The 12,664-nt window shown below is 41.8% G+C and overlaps 1 pseudogene; it reads right to left on the reverse strand.

Moving 5' to 3' along the window:
- Positions 1–11,813: 11,813 nt before the first annotated feature.
- Positions 11,814–12,020, reverse strand: LOC107120507 (annotated as a pseudogene).
- Positions 12,021–12,664: the final 644 nt, after the last annotated feature.

A 12,664-nucleotide genomic window follows, 5' to 3' on the forward strand; every position in this document is an offset into this window, starting at 1 on the left:
CTCATTTGAAATGGGAAGGGAAGAGTCCGTTGGTACTATACACCTGATCGCTTACAACATCTCAACCCTAATTATAGTTTATTTTGCTGGAAACAATGCGGGATTAAAGGGAGTTACTTCCACTGCTGGTGGGAATGCCCACACATCAACGTCTTCTGGAAAAATGTCATAGCAGAGATAAACAAGATCACCTCTCAAACAATTCCTTTTAAACCAGAAGTTATCCTACTTCAAATACATGAAATACTGGACTCACAAAACAACTATAATGAACTTACATTGATTTTGCTGGCAGCAGCCTGTTTGGCCATAGCTACCACTTGGAAGTCTGTCTGTCCCCCGACGCTGACCATCTGGAGAAGCAAAGTCTGGGACCAGTTTATTATGTGTAAAATTTCCGATTCACTTCACAGACAATGATCTGGTATTACCACGACCTACTCAAAATTTGTGCGCACGTGGTTTCCGTGGCTACAGTATATGACAGAGGCAGAACTTCTTCCCACTAACACAGCTTACTCTTCTTGGCTTTTCTTCTAGCTATTTTAGCTCTCTTTTTTATATACAATGAAACACACACAGAATTCTTTTATATCTGAGACCTAGCTCCAATCTAGTCCTCATGTTCTCCCAATTGACAAAGGTAGTACAGTTACCAGCACTCCTTACCCTTATTTATTGGTTGATGAAGGTTCAAGAATGCTAGAATGGTTTCTACTGTTGAATGATTAGCTTATGACTCACCTTGATCCTCTTGTTGTTGCTTGTTATTGCTTGTTATGGCTTGTTCAATGCTTGTGATGTTTATTGTTGTAAACGATTGTTTAAAAACGAATAAAAAAATACAAAGGCAAAAAAAAAAAAACAGACTCTCTGCTGCTGCTGATTTATATCCTCTTCCCAGTTCTGAACAAGACTGGTTTGGTTTAATTGCAGATAAAAGTGGAAGTTTCTTGCTTTCCTAGGGAGTCATTTTGTTCTCAATGTTCTGCTGAATGCTGGTCAAAATGTTTGTATGTCAACTTCCGGTCTGTGGCTCGGCGATGGCGGAGGCTCTCCCCTGACACTGGGGAGGCATTCCGCGCTCTAGGGGTGTTGGAGGGGTGCCACTTGAGGTGAGCCTCAGTTCAAGAGGCTCCAAGCCGGGGGCGCGTGAGGGGCGACCTCTTCGATGGTGAAAAGCCGGAGAATTGAGGCGCTCCTTTTTGCCCCATTCGGCCCACCACCTGAGAGGCTCGGTTTTTACCGAACATAGCTGATGCCGGCCGGGACAAGCAAGAAGGTCAGCGAATGAAGCGAGACTGAGAGAGATCTGTGGTCAGATCGTCAATGAATCGGAGGAAAAACCAAGCGAATAAGCGTTAAAAGTGAGTTCCCCCCCCCACCTAAGCGACGTCGGGAGGGAATCCCAGACGTAAACAAACTGAACTGCATTTTAAAAAGAAGGGGGGGAGGTGAAACGAAAAAGCGCTCAAGTGTGCTAAAGACTTAGCTGTATTTGCGGAGAAGTTTGCACTTGTTAAAGGAGAGTGAAAAGGTTCTCTTTAGTGTAAACAAAGCGGAAAATGGCCGGCACCCGAGGAAGGGGATCGAAAGTTGGGCGAGGTGGTCAGAGTCCGAGGGTTGATGAAGGAGACGTTTTCTCCACACTAATGGAGCTGCTCCGCCCCATAAACGAAAGACTCGATGGTCTTAACCAATTAATGGCTGCTTCAAACCAGAGTATGGCAAAGCAACAACAGCAGATTGCCGAGCTGGTGAAAAAATCGATTCAGACTGACGAAAAACTTAAAGAGACAGCATACGATGCTAAAAAGACAAGGAAGAAGGTTGGTTTATTGGAACAAAGACAAGATCTACATGATAGGAGGCTGTTGAATCTACAAATGGAAAAAGCGAATAAAGTTCTCAGGTTTCAAGGGGTGGCTGAAACGGCAGGAGAAAACTTGAAAGAACTGGCGGCTGAGCTAATCGCATCGGCGCTCGGCAGTTTAGCGACAGAAGCGGCGGCAGAGATCGAGGTGGCTTATCGTGCTTACTCTAAATATACTAAGTAGAACAACATGCCGGGCGAGATGGTAGTCAAGTTTCTCCGAAGACAGACAAGAGATGACATTCTCAAAGCGACAGCAGCCAAACCCTTGCAGCTGGGATCAGCAAATATCAGGGCCCTAAAGGACACACCATTTGAGGTTCGACAGAAGAGAAAAGCTTACAAATAACTTATTTCAACGCTCCAAATTAACCAAATTCCGTATAGCTGGCTCTACCCAGAGGGAGTGCTGCTTAAATACAAGGACAAAAGGGAAAAAATTGCCTCGGTTTTCAAAGCAGAAGAATGGTTGAAGCAGTTCTTCGGAGCGAAAAAAGATCAGCCAGATGGGAGTGGCCTAGCAGCTAGCCTGGAAGAAATGGACGATGACCCAGCAGGGGCAGAAGGAGGCGCGGCCAGAGACATGTACGATTTGCGACTGAGAGCCCCCAAGTAGCTCTTGAAGACTTAAAGAGTTATAACTGAAGAAGATGAAAGAGACTTTGCACACACTGAGAGGATAATAGACAATTACTAAAATGGACTTACTAACTCCTAAATTCATTGTTTCAAACGAAAAGCTATATGTTTTATGACTAACTGGATACTAACTAAGACCTTCCTTTCTTGGGCTTTTAGTTATAGTGTGGGTTTTTTATTTACTGTCCTGTATCCCGGGGTTTGTTATTTTTTTTCCCCTTTCCCTTTTCTTTCTTTTATAGTTGTGTAGGTGAAACAAAAACAAATAAAGCTACCCTGCCTTCAGGGGATTAAAAAAAATGTTTGTATGTCAAAAGGAGATTGCTTTTTAAACAGAGGAAGGTCATAGCTTGGAGTGCAGGGTTTCACTTTTTCAAGAGAGGAACTTATTTTCTGTTTGTCTGCACTTTGGTTCGAACACCTAGTTGAAATTTGCAATTTCAAAATGCACAAATGTCAACAAAAAGTATGCAAATAGAGTTCAGCTGTACTCTTTGTTTCCCCTTCTTTCTCAAATGTTTATGTATGTCAAACACTGTTCAAAGCTTCCATATTTTGGTCTCACTGAACTTCTGGACTGGTCCAGTGATGGGCATGCTGGGTTGCTTCCACTATTAGCTCTTTGGGATGACCTTTCTTTGTGGAGAGATACTACTCTAGACAGTGCAGGGGCTGTATTAGAACGCTGGTTTTGGGTGGGAGAAGAAACTGTTGTACCCCATCCAAGGTAAACTGGACACTGACACTGCGATCACGTACTCTCTGACCTGGAGATGGCCGGTTGAAGGAAAACTCCTCTCCTACTGCCTACCTTACTTGCCTTCTATGTAGGTGGATGCTGTTGCCTGGTGAAGGAATAGGCGAGTTCCCGAGGCCAACCCCTTGCTTTCCTTGTGGTCCAGTGGTCTGGAGGGAGCAGTAGGACTCTTCTTTTATTTTTTCCCCTTGCAACGAAAGGAATTATTTTGTGTTCTGTGATGCTTAGCTGTAAGCATGCCTTGCTTTTTAAATGTTGTGACTGTTAAGAGCAAGATAATAGCCCTATGTGCTGGTTAATTTGACAAATTGCTAACAGGTTATGTTTGTCAAGGATGAAGCCTTTGTATGTTGGCTTGAAAAGGTCATGTTTAAAATTAAAAAAATATATAAAAATCAATAAAATGATATTTATATTTTTTAAAAGGTCATGTTTGTTAAATTGTTAGCTCGTTAGTGGGGAGATAGTGGACAAAAGTGGTAGGTAGAAGGCTGTTTTTAAAAAAATCTTGATCTTGGTCTCTCTCGACAATGGAGGATTCGCCTGCATCTGAACCAGATTACCAGGAGGAGAAATTGATGTGTGGCCAGCAAGACTGCTTGTGTGGCCTGCTTTTAGAGACTTTGCCTGGAGCAAGAACCTGCTTTTAAAGATAAAGTGAGATAGTTTATTTAGCTGGGTTCTTTTAAAAGTTTTCTGTTTTGGACTCTTGAAAGTACTGATGTTCTTTTGTAAAATAAATTGTCTTTCTTTTGGAAGATTGTGGTTATTTGATGTGCATTTGGGATCTGATAAAGAAAGAGCCCACGGCACCTCTAGTGAGTTTCCCTTTCTCTGGGTTGGGAGGAGTGCATCACATGTTCACTCTTCCTACCTTTACTTAGCTCTACTGCACCATTCACATCTGACACAAATTCCTCCCACCCCTTTTGCCTCACCTGCTCTCCCCATTGTTTCTTGTCAGACTTTTGAAAGTGTTTTAATTCTAATGCATATTAATAAAGCTCAACTTTCTAAAGTCCAGTTGGTTATTCTCTTCCTTGACCTTAGTTTTGTAGGAATGTTGACCACGATCATCTAGCATTATTGAAATCTTTATATGTTTAAATTTCTCCCCCCCCCGTTTTATTTAAGTTTTATCAAAGAAATACAACCTTTACAATTGTAATTTTTCACACATAGTCTGTACGAGTCTGTTACAAAGTTTTGTTCTCTATCCATTTATAAAATTCTGCCCATCTTTCTTTAAACACCTTATCATCTTTCCCTTGCAAAATTACTGTTAATTTGTCCATTTCTGCGACTTCCATCAGTTTCTCACTCGGATTCTGTTGCATATGTGACTTGGCGAGGTATCCCTACAATGAAGTGGGATGATCTGTTACCCAATCTGCATCAGTTATATCATCAGTGCCGTTTCCCATCTATTATAGTAATACACCTTGGGGAAAATGATCTGTCGGTCGACAGTAGCCATTCACTTGTTACCAAGATGCAAAATGATTTGGTCATCCTTCAAAAAGCATTTCAAGATGTTGTAATAGTTTGGTCTTCACTGTTACCAAAAGGTGTTTGGAAACCAACTAAGAGGTCGCAAGTTCTGGAATCTGAACGTAATAATGTCAACTGCAAAATGGAAGAATTTTGTAATGAAAATGGCATGCACTATTTTTTACATCCATTGCTTACTCATCCATTGCTTATTCGTCAAAATCAGCTGTTCACAAAACAGAACACCCTGTCCAATCAAGGAGCTGATGTTTTTATAACTGAGCTGAGGGAATTCTTGAGTACCTTTCTGAACTGTGATTAATTCTGGAATTATTATATTCTTTGTTGGAAGATAGTTTTTTTAAGACTGTTTCTTTACATCCTAGTCCTGTATGCACATTGGTGTATTGGGTTTTGTGGAGGTTGCAGTGGGTGGGAAAGAAATACTGAAAATATCTGTTTGTCGCTGTCTGGAAGGATAGCTTTGTTTTGTTGCCTGTCCATTGGATTATCCCTTGGCAGAGCACTGGCAAGTATTTTTTCCTGCTGTTAAATTTTATATGAAAATATATGAAGAAAAAATGTTACCATGAAGAATTGTATTTTTATTTGTGTGGGTGCTCCTTTTTTCCTTCTCTCTCTCTCTCTGTGTCTCTCTTTGCAGTTGGGGCTATATAAGGCTGTGGCTCTCTACCAGTGAGCAGTTTGTAGGTTGCAGTTCTGTTTCTGTCACACACTAGCAGAATTGTGATGTTATTGCGAGAGATCATTTGGAGAAATACGACTTCAGGAATCACTCTTTAGCATATTCATTATAGTGCTTAGTTTTGGGGCTCCCCCCCAAAAAAAGCTATATATTTAGATGATCATAGTGTGGGTCAGTCCCATCTTATGATGATAGTGCCTCTCTTGCAGCAACGACAATAATTGCAGGCAGCTGTGTTTGTCCAGGAGAAAAAATCCGAGTAAGCAGCAGGAGTAGGGACTGCTTTAGGATAAACTTATATGTGACAAAGGTGTCTTGCTCTCAAGTGCCATGGAGCTTTCCCTCATGCTGTATGGTGAACAAAAAAAGGAAGAGAGGAAGGAGAGAAAAGATTATTGCTGGCAAGGAAGGTAGTGTTCACGATTTGTAACGGTCTTAAAGTGGTGGGAGTTTCTCTGCTGAGTTAAGTTACAAAAGATTCATGTTGTAACAAAGCTTTTTTAGGACAAAAAGGCAATGGCCGCTCTTCTTTAAAAAAATAAGCTATAATTTGACATTTTTAAAAATATGCAGACAGGGTGTTGTCATGTTCTTTACCACTGATATCTGTGCCTCTCTTTTCTTAGCTCCCTCTTTTTCTGATACTGTATTGTGATTTTCAGTTTGTTCAAAAGCTATTATGCTACTGTTGCTGTTTTCATAATTGTTGTTGCAACAGAGCAGCAAGCAATTTCATTTTGCTTGGCTTTTTCAAAATAATGGTTTTATTTCAGAAGAATAACTGGGTTTTACTCTTGGCAGCAGACAACTGTGTGGAGGAGTCAAGTTAATGTTAACTGTGATGATGATAGCTTGAGGATGATCCTGTCTGTGCAGGAATCAGAATCCTGGAGAAAGAGGAACTTCCTTGGACTTTTAACAAGGAGTATTGTGGAAGTCATCAGCATGTATTAAGGACACTTGGCATTTGTGGACCTCTGCTCTTCAGAATGGTTTGGCTGTCATGGAATTACCTACATCTGAAAAAGTAATGGACTTAAATTTTCCTGCCTCAAATTTTATTATGTATTTTGTTATTGGAGCATAATTCTGGTATAATATAAACTGTGATTTCTGAGTTTTGTTAGTTCTCTTCCAGTGATTTAGTGTTCAGTGCTGCAGAAAACTTTGTGTTGACTGAGCTGCTTCCTTTGTGGATGAAAACAGAAGAAATAGGTGCTACCATAAAGGCTCTCTGATGTTGCTGACTGTGTCCTGATCGGTCAAAGACATTTGTTCCCTAACTTGGTGTGTGTGAAGATAATCCTTCTTTCCCCTGAAACAGCCTTCTCAGTTGCTTTCCATGTTCACCGTAGAGCTGCTCACTGGATTTTAACATTAGCTGATATAAAAGTAAAGCAAGTGCTTAAATGCTCTACACAAGCCAATACCAAATGTACAGCAAGAACTTAAGTGCTAGAAATAAGCACCTGTGTTTTGGAGCCTGTAGTACTGTTGGTCCACGAGCAGTTCCTCTGACAGAATGACATCTGTGGAGGTATAGTCCAATTTTTGCTAATTTTTACAGCTTGTTTTCTGTCCTTTTCTCCAATCTTAAAGGTGATCTCTCACCACCCCCCCCCAAGCTCTGTCCCTTCTCTGTTTCTCCTTTTCTATCCTTTAGGTGACTCCGTCTCTACAGACTTCCTACCAGCCTCCCCTTGTCCCATCCCCCTTCCTTGGTTACATTTCACACATCATCTTTCATAAAGCTTGTGTTTGCTGGGCTGGTTCCAACTGGGTATTTCTGCTGCTGATAAGGTGAACGGTTTAGTCGTGAATTGCAAACATTTTACCTATCCCATGCAGTCAATAAAGCTGAATGTTTGATTTTAGACTCGCTGTGTCTTCCTTCTGAAGTATTGCATCTGAACATGCTTTTTTAAAATATACACACAGAACCCAAACAAATCATAAGTACCTGTGTGAATGTACAACGATGTGTACCCAGTTCTGTGGTGCAAGAAAAGTGTGAGTCGTGTGGAAGATAACTGTCAGTCCTGGGTTTCAGTTCGTGGTATGGCGAGGGATATACCTAGGGGGCTGGATGGCAAGTAAAATCCACGAGGGGAGGGTAGCAGGACACTCTACTGTTATTAAACCATATATTTGGATGGGAAGGGGGTAGCTTTTAAAGGATGTGTATCTCCATGGAGTAAATGTGCACAGTGGGGATTTCTTTCTCTATTATAAGGCAAAGCAGAACGGGCACAGGAAAAGGGAGAGGCTTTGGGAACAAGTGGGGCAGATTTCCATCCCAAAATAGGTTCTCCCGCAAGAGTTGTTATATCAGGAGGGGCGCAGAAATGATGAGCTCAGAGAATCAGAGGTTGCACTCATGATCAAGATCTGTTAAGAGACGAGAAATTACTCTGAGGTGGTTTGGATGGTTGCAGGCATGGTTTCCATTACGGGGCAAATGTGGGGCTTGAATTTGGTGTTGGTTGACTCCAAGGATGATTGTCCACGGAGACTTCGACATGCGTGCTGAGGCTGCCTTATCAGGTAAAGCTCAAGATTTCATAGATGCCATGATAATTGGGGTCTTTAGCTGTTGTAGATTTTCCGGGTTGTATGGCCGTGGTCTTGGCATTGTAGGACCTGATGTTTCACCAGTAACTGTGACTGGCATCCTCAGAGGTATCTGTGTCAAGGTGAGAAGAAAAATGGTAGGCAGGTAACTTATATCTACTCAGGAAGGTGGGGTAGGGCTGAGTCATTATATTGTAGGAGTCCCCCAGGCTGTGAACATGCTAATGGAGGAGATTTTCTGAGGAGGTTCTTTTGTATATGGATTGTTTCCTGAGGAGGTTTCCTATTTCCTGAGGAGGTTCTTTTGCATGTGGATTGGCTGTTTGTGTGTGATGGACCCAATACATGGTAAAGGACATACCTTGAACCTTCTTTTCTGTACCGGACACTTTGATTTGATTCAGGGACTGGAGGCTTGGCTCTTACCATGATCAGATCACTGTCTTCTGAAAGCATAGTTGAGCTTAGTGCCTCCTCCCTGTAGAACTAATTCACATGGCCTATCCTCAGAGATTAATACATTCTGTTTATTTCCCGATAACTCTGGAGGATTTTAAGAGCCATTTCAGGTGACTCCCTGGAGGACCTTGTAGCTGCTTGGGCCATCAAAAGGGTTGCTCTGGGAATCCTCTCTCACACTGGTGGGCTTCCAGCTCCATGATCTACCCGGGAGCTAGGGTGGGTGGATGGGATATGAAGCAGAGTGGGGGATGACTAGAGCACCACTGGCAGAAGACTCAGGATGAATCAGACAGCGCACACCGTAGAGCCCATTCACAGGCCCATAAGATGGTAGTGAAGAAGGGGATTTTCTCCATATGACATCTGCTGAATCACATCCAGCTCAGTTGTTTGAAGTGGTTTGTGATTTGATAATGCCCAAGTCCCACTTTGTAAATGATGATAATTTGCTTCCAGCTGTGATGCTTTTGTGTGGTTCTTTGCTGATAAAATACCTCTCCTGTTATGATTCAGGTTGATCTTGCCAATGGATGCTGAAAGGGCCCTTGGGAATGCAAGAGCTCCTGTTTGTGCTCCAGAACTATGTCTCTCCTGGCTTTTAAAATCATGCTGGGGAAAGGTATTTGAGCCATTGGTTAAATGCTCTATGGTTCAATGGGCTCAAAATTTGGGGCATAATATTGATTTAGACCAATGGTCTAACATTTTGAAAACAAATATAAAGTTACCAAAGCAATTTCTTACGAAGAAAATATATATAAAACGTTCTATGGATGGTATGTTACACCAGATAAGCTATCCAAATTTTATCCTAATATGTCAAATGACTGTTGGAAATGTCAAAAAATGTTAGTTCTTTCTTTCATATGTGGTGGACTTGTGAGAAAAGTAAAACGTTTTGGGCTTGGACACATGAAATATTGCAATTTTTTTTTTTTTTTTAAAAAGTAGCATACCTTTTATACCAGAATTCTTTTTATTGACTATATTACCAGAAAGCTGTAAGAAGCAAGACTCTTTATTTTACATGTAGTTACAACTGCTAGGATATTATATGCTAAATATTGGAGAAGAAAGGAGATACCTTTCAAAGAAAAAATAATAAACTACTTGAAACTGCTGAAATGTATTTTTAATATATTATTAAAAAAACCTGCTGAAATGGACAGATTAACTTTAATTTGAAAGAACATAAAGAGGAAATTTTTGAAAATACATGGTCAAGACTATACAGATGGATGGAAGAATACATTGAATGAAATGTGAACACAACCGAAATAGAAGACAATGAGATTATCTATAATAAAATGTGCAATAGGTATATTTAACATTACAAGATGTAGAAACATTCTTTCATTGAGAGATGTATGGACAATTGAATAGTTGACTTAAAGAGTCGGAGATTCTCCCACTGAATGTTTGTATGTACTATTGTTTTCTTTTGTCTGTTTGCTATAAAATAAAAAATATTTACTCAAAAAAAGAAAAGAAAGGGCTCTTGGGAGCAATGTTCCCTCTAAGCTGTGGAGTCTTGTGAGCAAAAATTCTACTTTGTGAGCTATTGGCGTTAAAGTTGTGAGTGAGCCATTTGGCTACTGCATAAATTAGTTTGCTCTGGAGCCCTCCTTCCTGAGCTGAGACAAAAATGTGAGACAGAGGCTAAAAAACTGTGAGCTAGCTCACACTAACTCAACTTAGAGGGAACACTGCTTGGGAGTACAAGAGCTCCCATGTGCTCTGGAACCATGTCTCTCCTGGCTTGTAAAATCATGCTAGGAAAAGGTATTGGAGCCATTGGTCAATGCCTTGCTGAATGACAGGGTTCTCTTTAGACTTTTTGAAATAAATGGTTATGAGACCTTTGGTTTAAATTGGCTACAGGTGAGGTTGCCGATTACATGCTCGTCTCCAATTTACTTTTTCTGGAGTTGGTGATAGCGTGTGAGGTGGAAGAGGAAGTCTCATGGTTCTTTGATGGCACCTTGGTGCAATTTCAGTGTGGCTTCAGGCCTGGGAACTGAGATAGCTGTAGTTACACTGGTACATGATTTTTTTATTGAAGTTGGTCAGGACTGTATCTGAGGAAGTGTGCCTGCACATGAAAGCCTATACCTTGAAGGTGCCACTAGACTCAAACCTTGTTCTGGACAGGGACAGTCACCCTTGTTGATCTTGTTAGATCTATCCGCATCCTTTGACACAGTTGACAGCCCCATGTTTATCCATCTTTGGAAGCAGCGTCAACCCTGTCCCCTTTTCCATTCTGTGAGTACAAAGATATTATATTCATGCCTAATGGGTCTTGGTAGCCAAGGAAAGTAATTTCTTTAAGCAAAGTGCTTTCCCTTGCAAGGGTGTTCATATAGGCAACCCAAGTTTATATAATATAAGCTGGGGACCCGACAAGGACTTGTGTGGGGCACCTCACTTTGAATTTCCCTTCCCTGAAAAGACCCCATAGTCTCTCCCCTTTTCTTGCATCCTTCTTTCTGTCCCACTGACCAGCCAACCTACCTTTATCTGCCTCCGCCCCTCCTCAGCTTTTCCTCCTCCTGGCAGCCTGTGTCTGAGAAGAGTTGCCCAGTGTCGCATCTACAGCCATCAGGCTGGGCCCAGTGGGGCAGTGCAGAGCCCACAACAACCTGCACGAGGCACCTCATTTTCCTCCTGTTTCCCCTTCCCCATACTGTTTCCTTTTTCTGCACTCCTGGCAACTCCCATATCCTCACATTTCCCTCCTTCCTCTTCTTTCCATCCACCAACCTCCCTACCTTTTGCCAGTTTGGCATAGTGGTTAGGAGCATGGACTCTAATCTGGGAGAACCAGGTTTGATTCCCCACTCCTTCACATGCAGCTGCTAGTGTGAGTTTGGGTCAGCTACAAGTACTTTCAGAGCTGTTCTCTCAAGAGCAGTCCTCCAAAGAGCTGTCTCAGCCCCATCTACCTCACAGGGTGTCTGTTGTGGGGAGGGGAAGAGAAAGGAGATTATAAGCTGCTCTGAGACTCCTTCGGGCAGTGAAGGGTGGGGTATAAAAAATCCAACCTCTTCTCTTCTTCTCAGCTTTTTCCACAGTGGGGACCTGAAGCATCTCCATCATGTTTAACCCCCAATGTATTTTTGTCTGCAAACCTGGGGAATTTTTCATGTTTATGGAAAGAGATGGCTTGTTTGTTTATGGCTCCAGTTTCTAGATTTATGAATCCACAGATTTGGATATGTTGAGAATGAGATGTATGGTGTTTTTTTTTAAAGGAAGAACAGTTAATTCCTTTATTTGTAATCCATGAGTTAAACTGCAGGCATGACCAAGATTCACTTTAGCTCCTTCACAGCCAGACCTGATGGCAGACTGCTTCAACTTTTCAGCCTTTTTCTTGTCTGTGATGACGAGTGTCTACAGATACCGGCTGCATTGCACCTTGAATTTCACATTATCCTTGTTTTTTTTAATATTGATCGTGCATCTTTTCTCCTGGCTGTCAATAGGAAGTCTTTGATCTCTACAATTTTGTGAGGCATAGTGATGTGTTCTGGCAGCTGCCAAGCCACTCGAAGGACCTGAAACAGAAAAGGAGAATGAGATGTATTGATGGAGGCAAGAAGTAACATATCTCTTGCCAGAAAATGTGGGGTATATTAATGTACTCAAGACTAATTGGCTTCCAGTTTTTCTTACTGAAGTTGCTTTAAGAAGTGAAGCACAAGTGCCCCTGCCCTTTAAAAAAATTAAGTTTTATCTCATTCTGTATACAGTTTATTTATTATTAAATTTATACCCTACCCTCCCCAGAGCAGGCTCCGGGTGGCTAACAGAAGAGGCACGTATGCCAAGGTTAAAATAGTTAAAAACAGAATAAAACAATCTTAAACAATACAATAAAGTGCGAGTGCTCTGGTTGTCACAAATCCATTAATCACAAGATGGGGTTCTGGAAGGATAGACCCAGAACAACAAGAGTTCCACACAGCACTGCCATCAGCTCTTCATCTCAGGGCCATCTCATTCCCCCCAATGATACCTGCTCCACTAGATAATAGTGGTGCGGTGATGGCATAATGGTGGTGGTGGCAGCTCCTACTCAAAAGCCTGGCAGAATAGCTCCGTCTTGCAGGCCCTGCAGAACTGCACAAGGTCCCGCAGGGCCCGAGTCTCTTCAGGGGGC

Source organism: Gekko japonicus, unplaced genomic scaffold, assembly GCF_001447785.1.
Source record: "Gekko japonicus isolate JY-2015 unplaced genomic scaffold, Gekko_japonicus_V1.1 scaffold862, whole genome shotgun sequence".
Lineage (NCBI taxonomy): Eukaryota > Metazoa > Chordata > Lepidosauria > Squamata > Gekkonidae > Gekko > Gekko japonicus.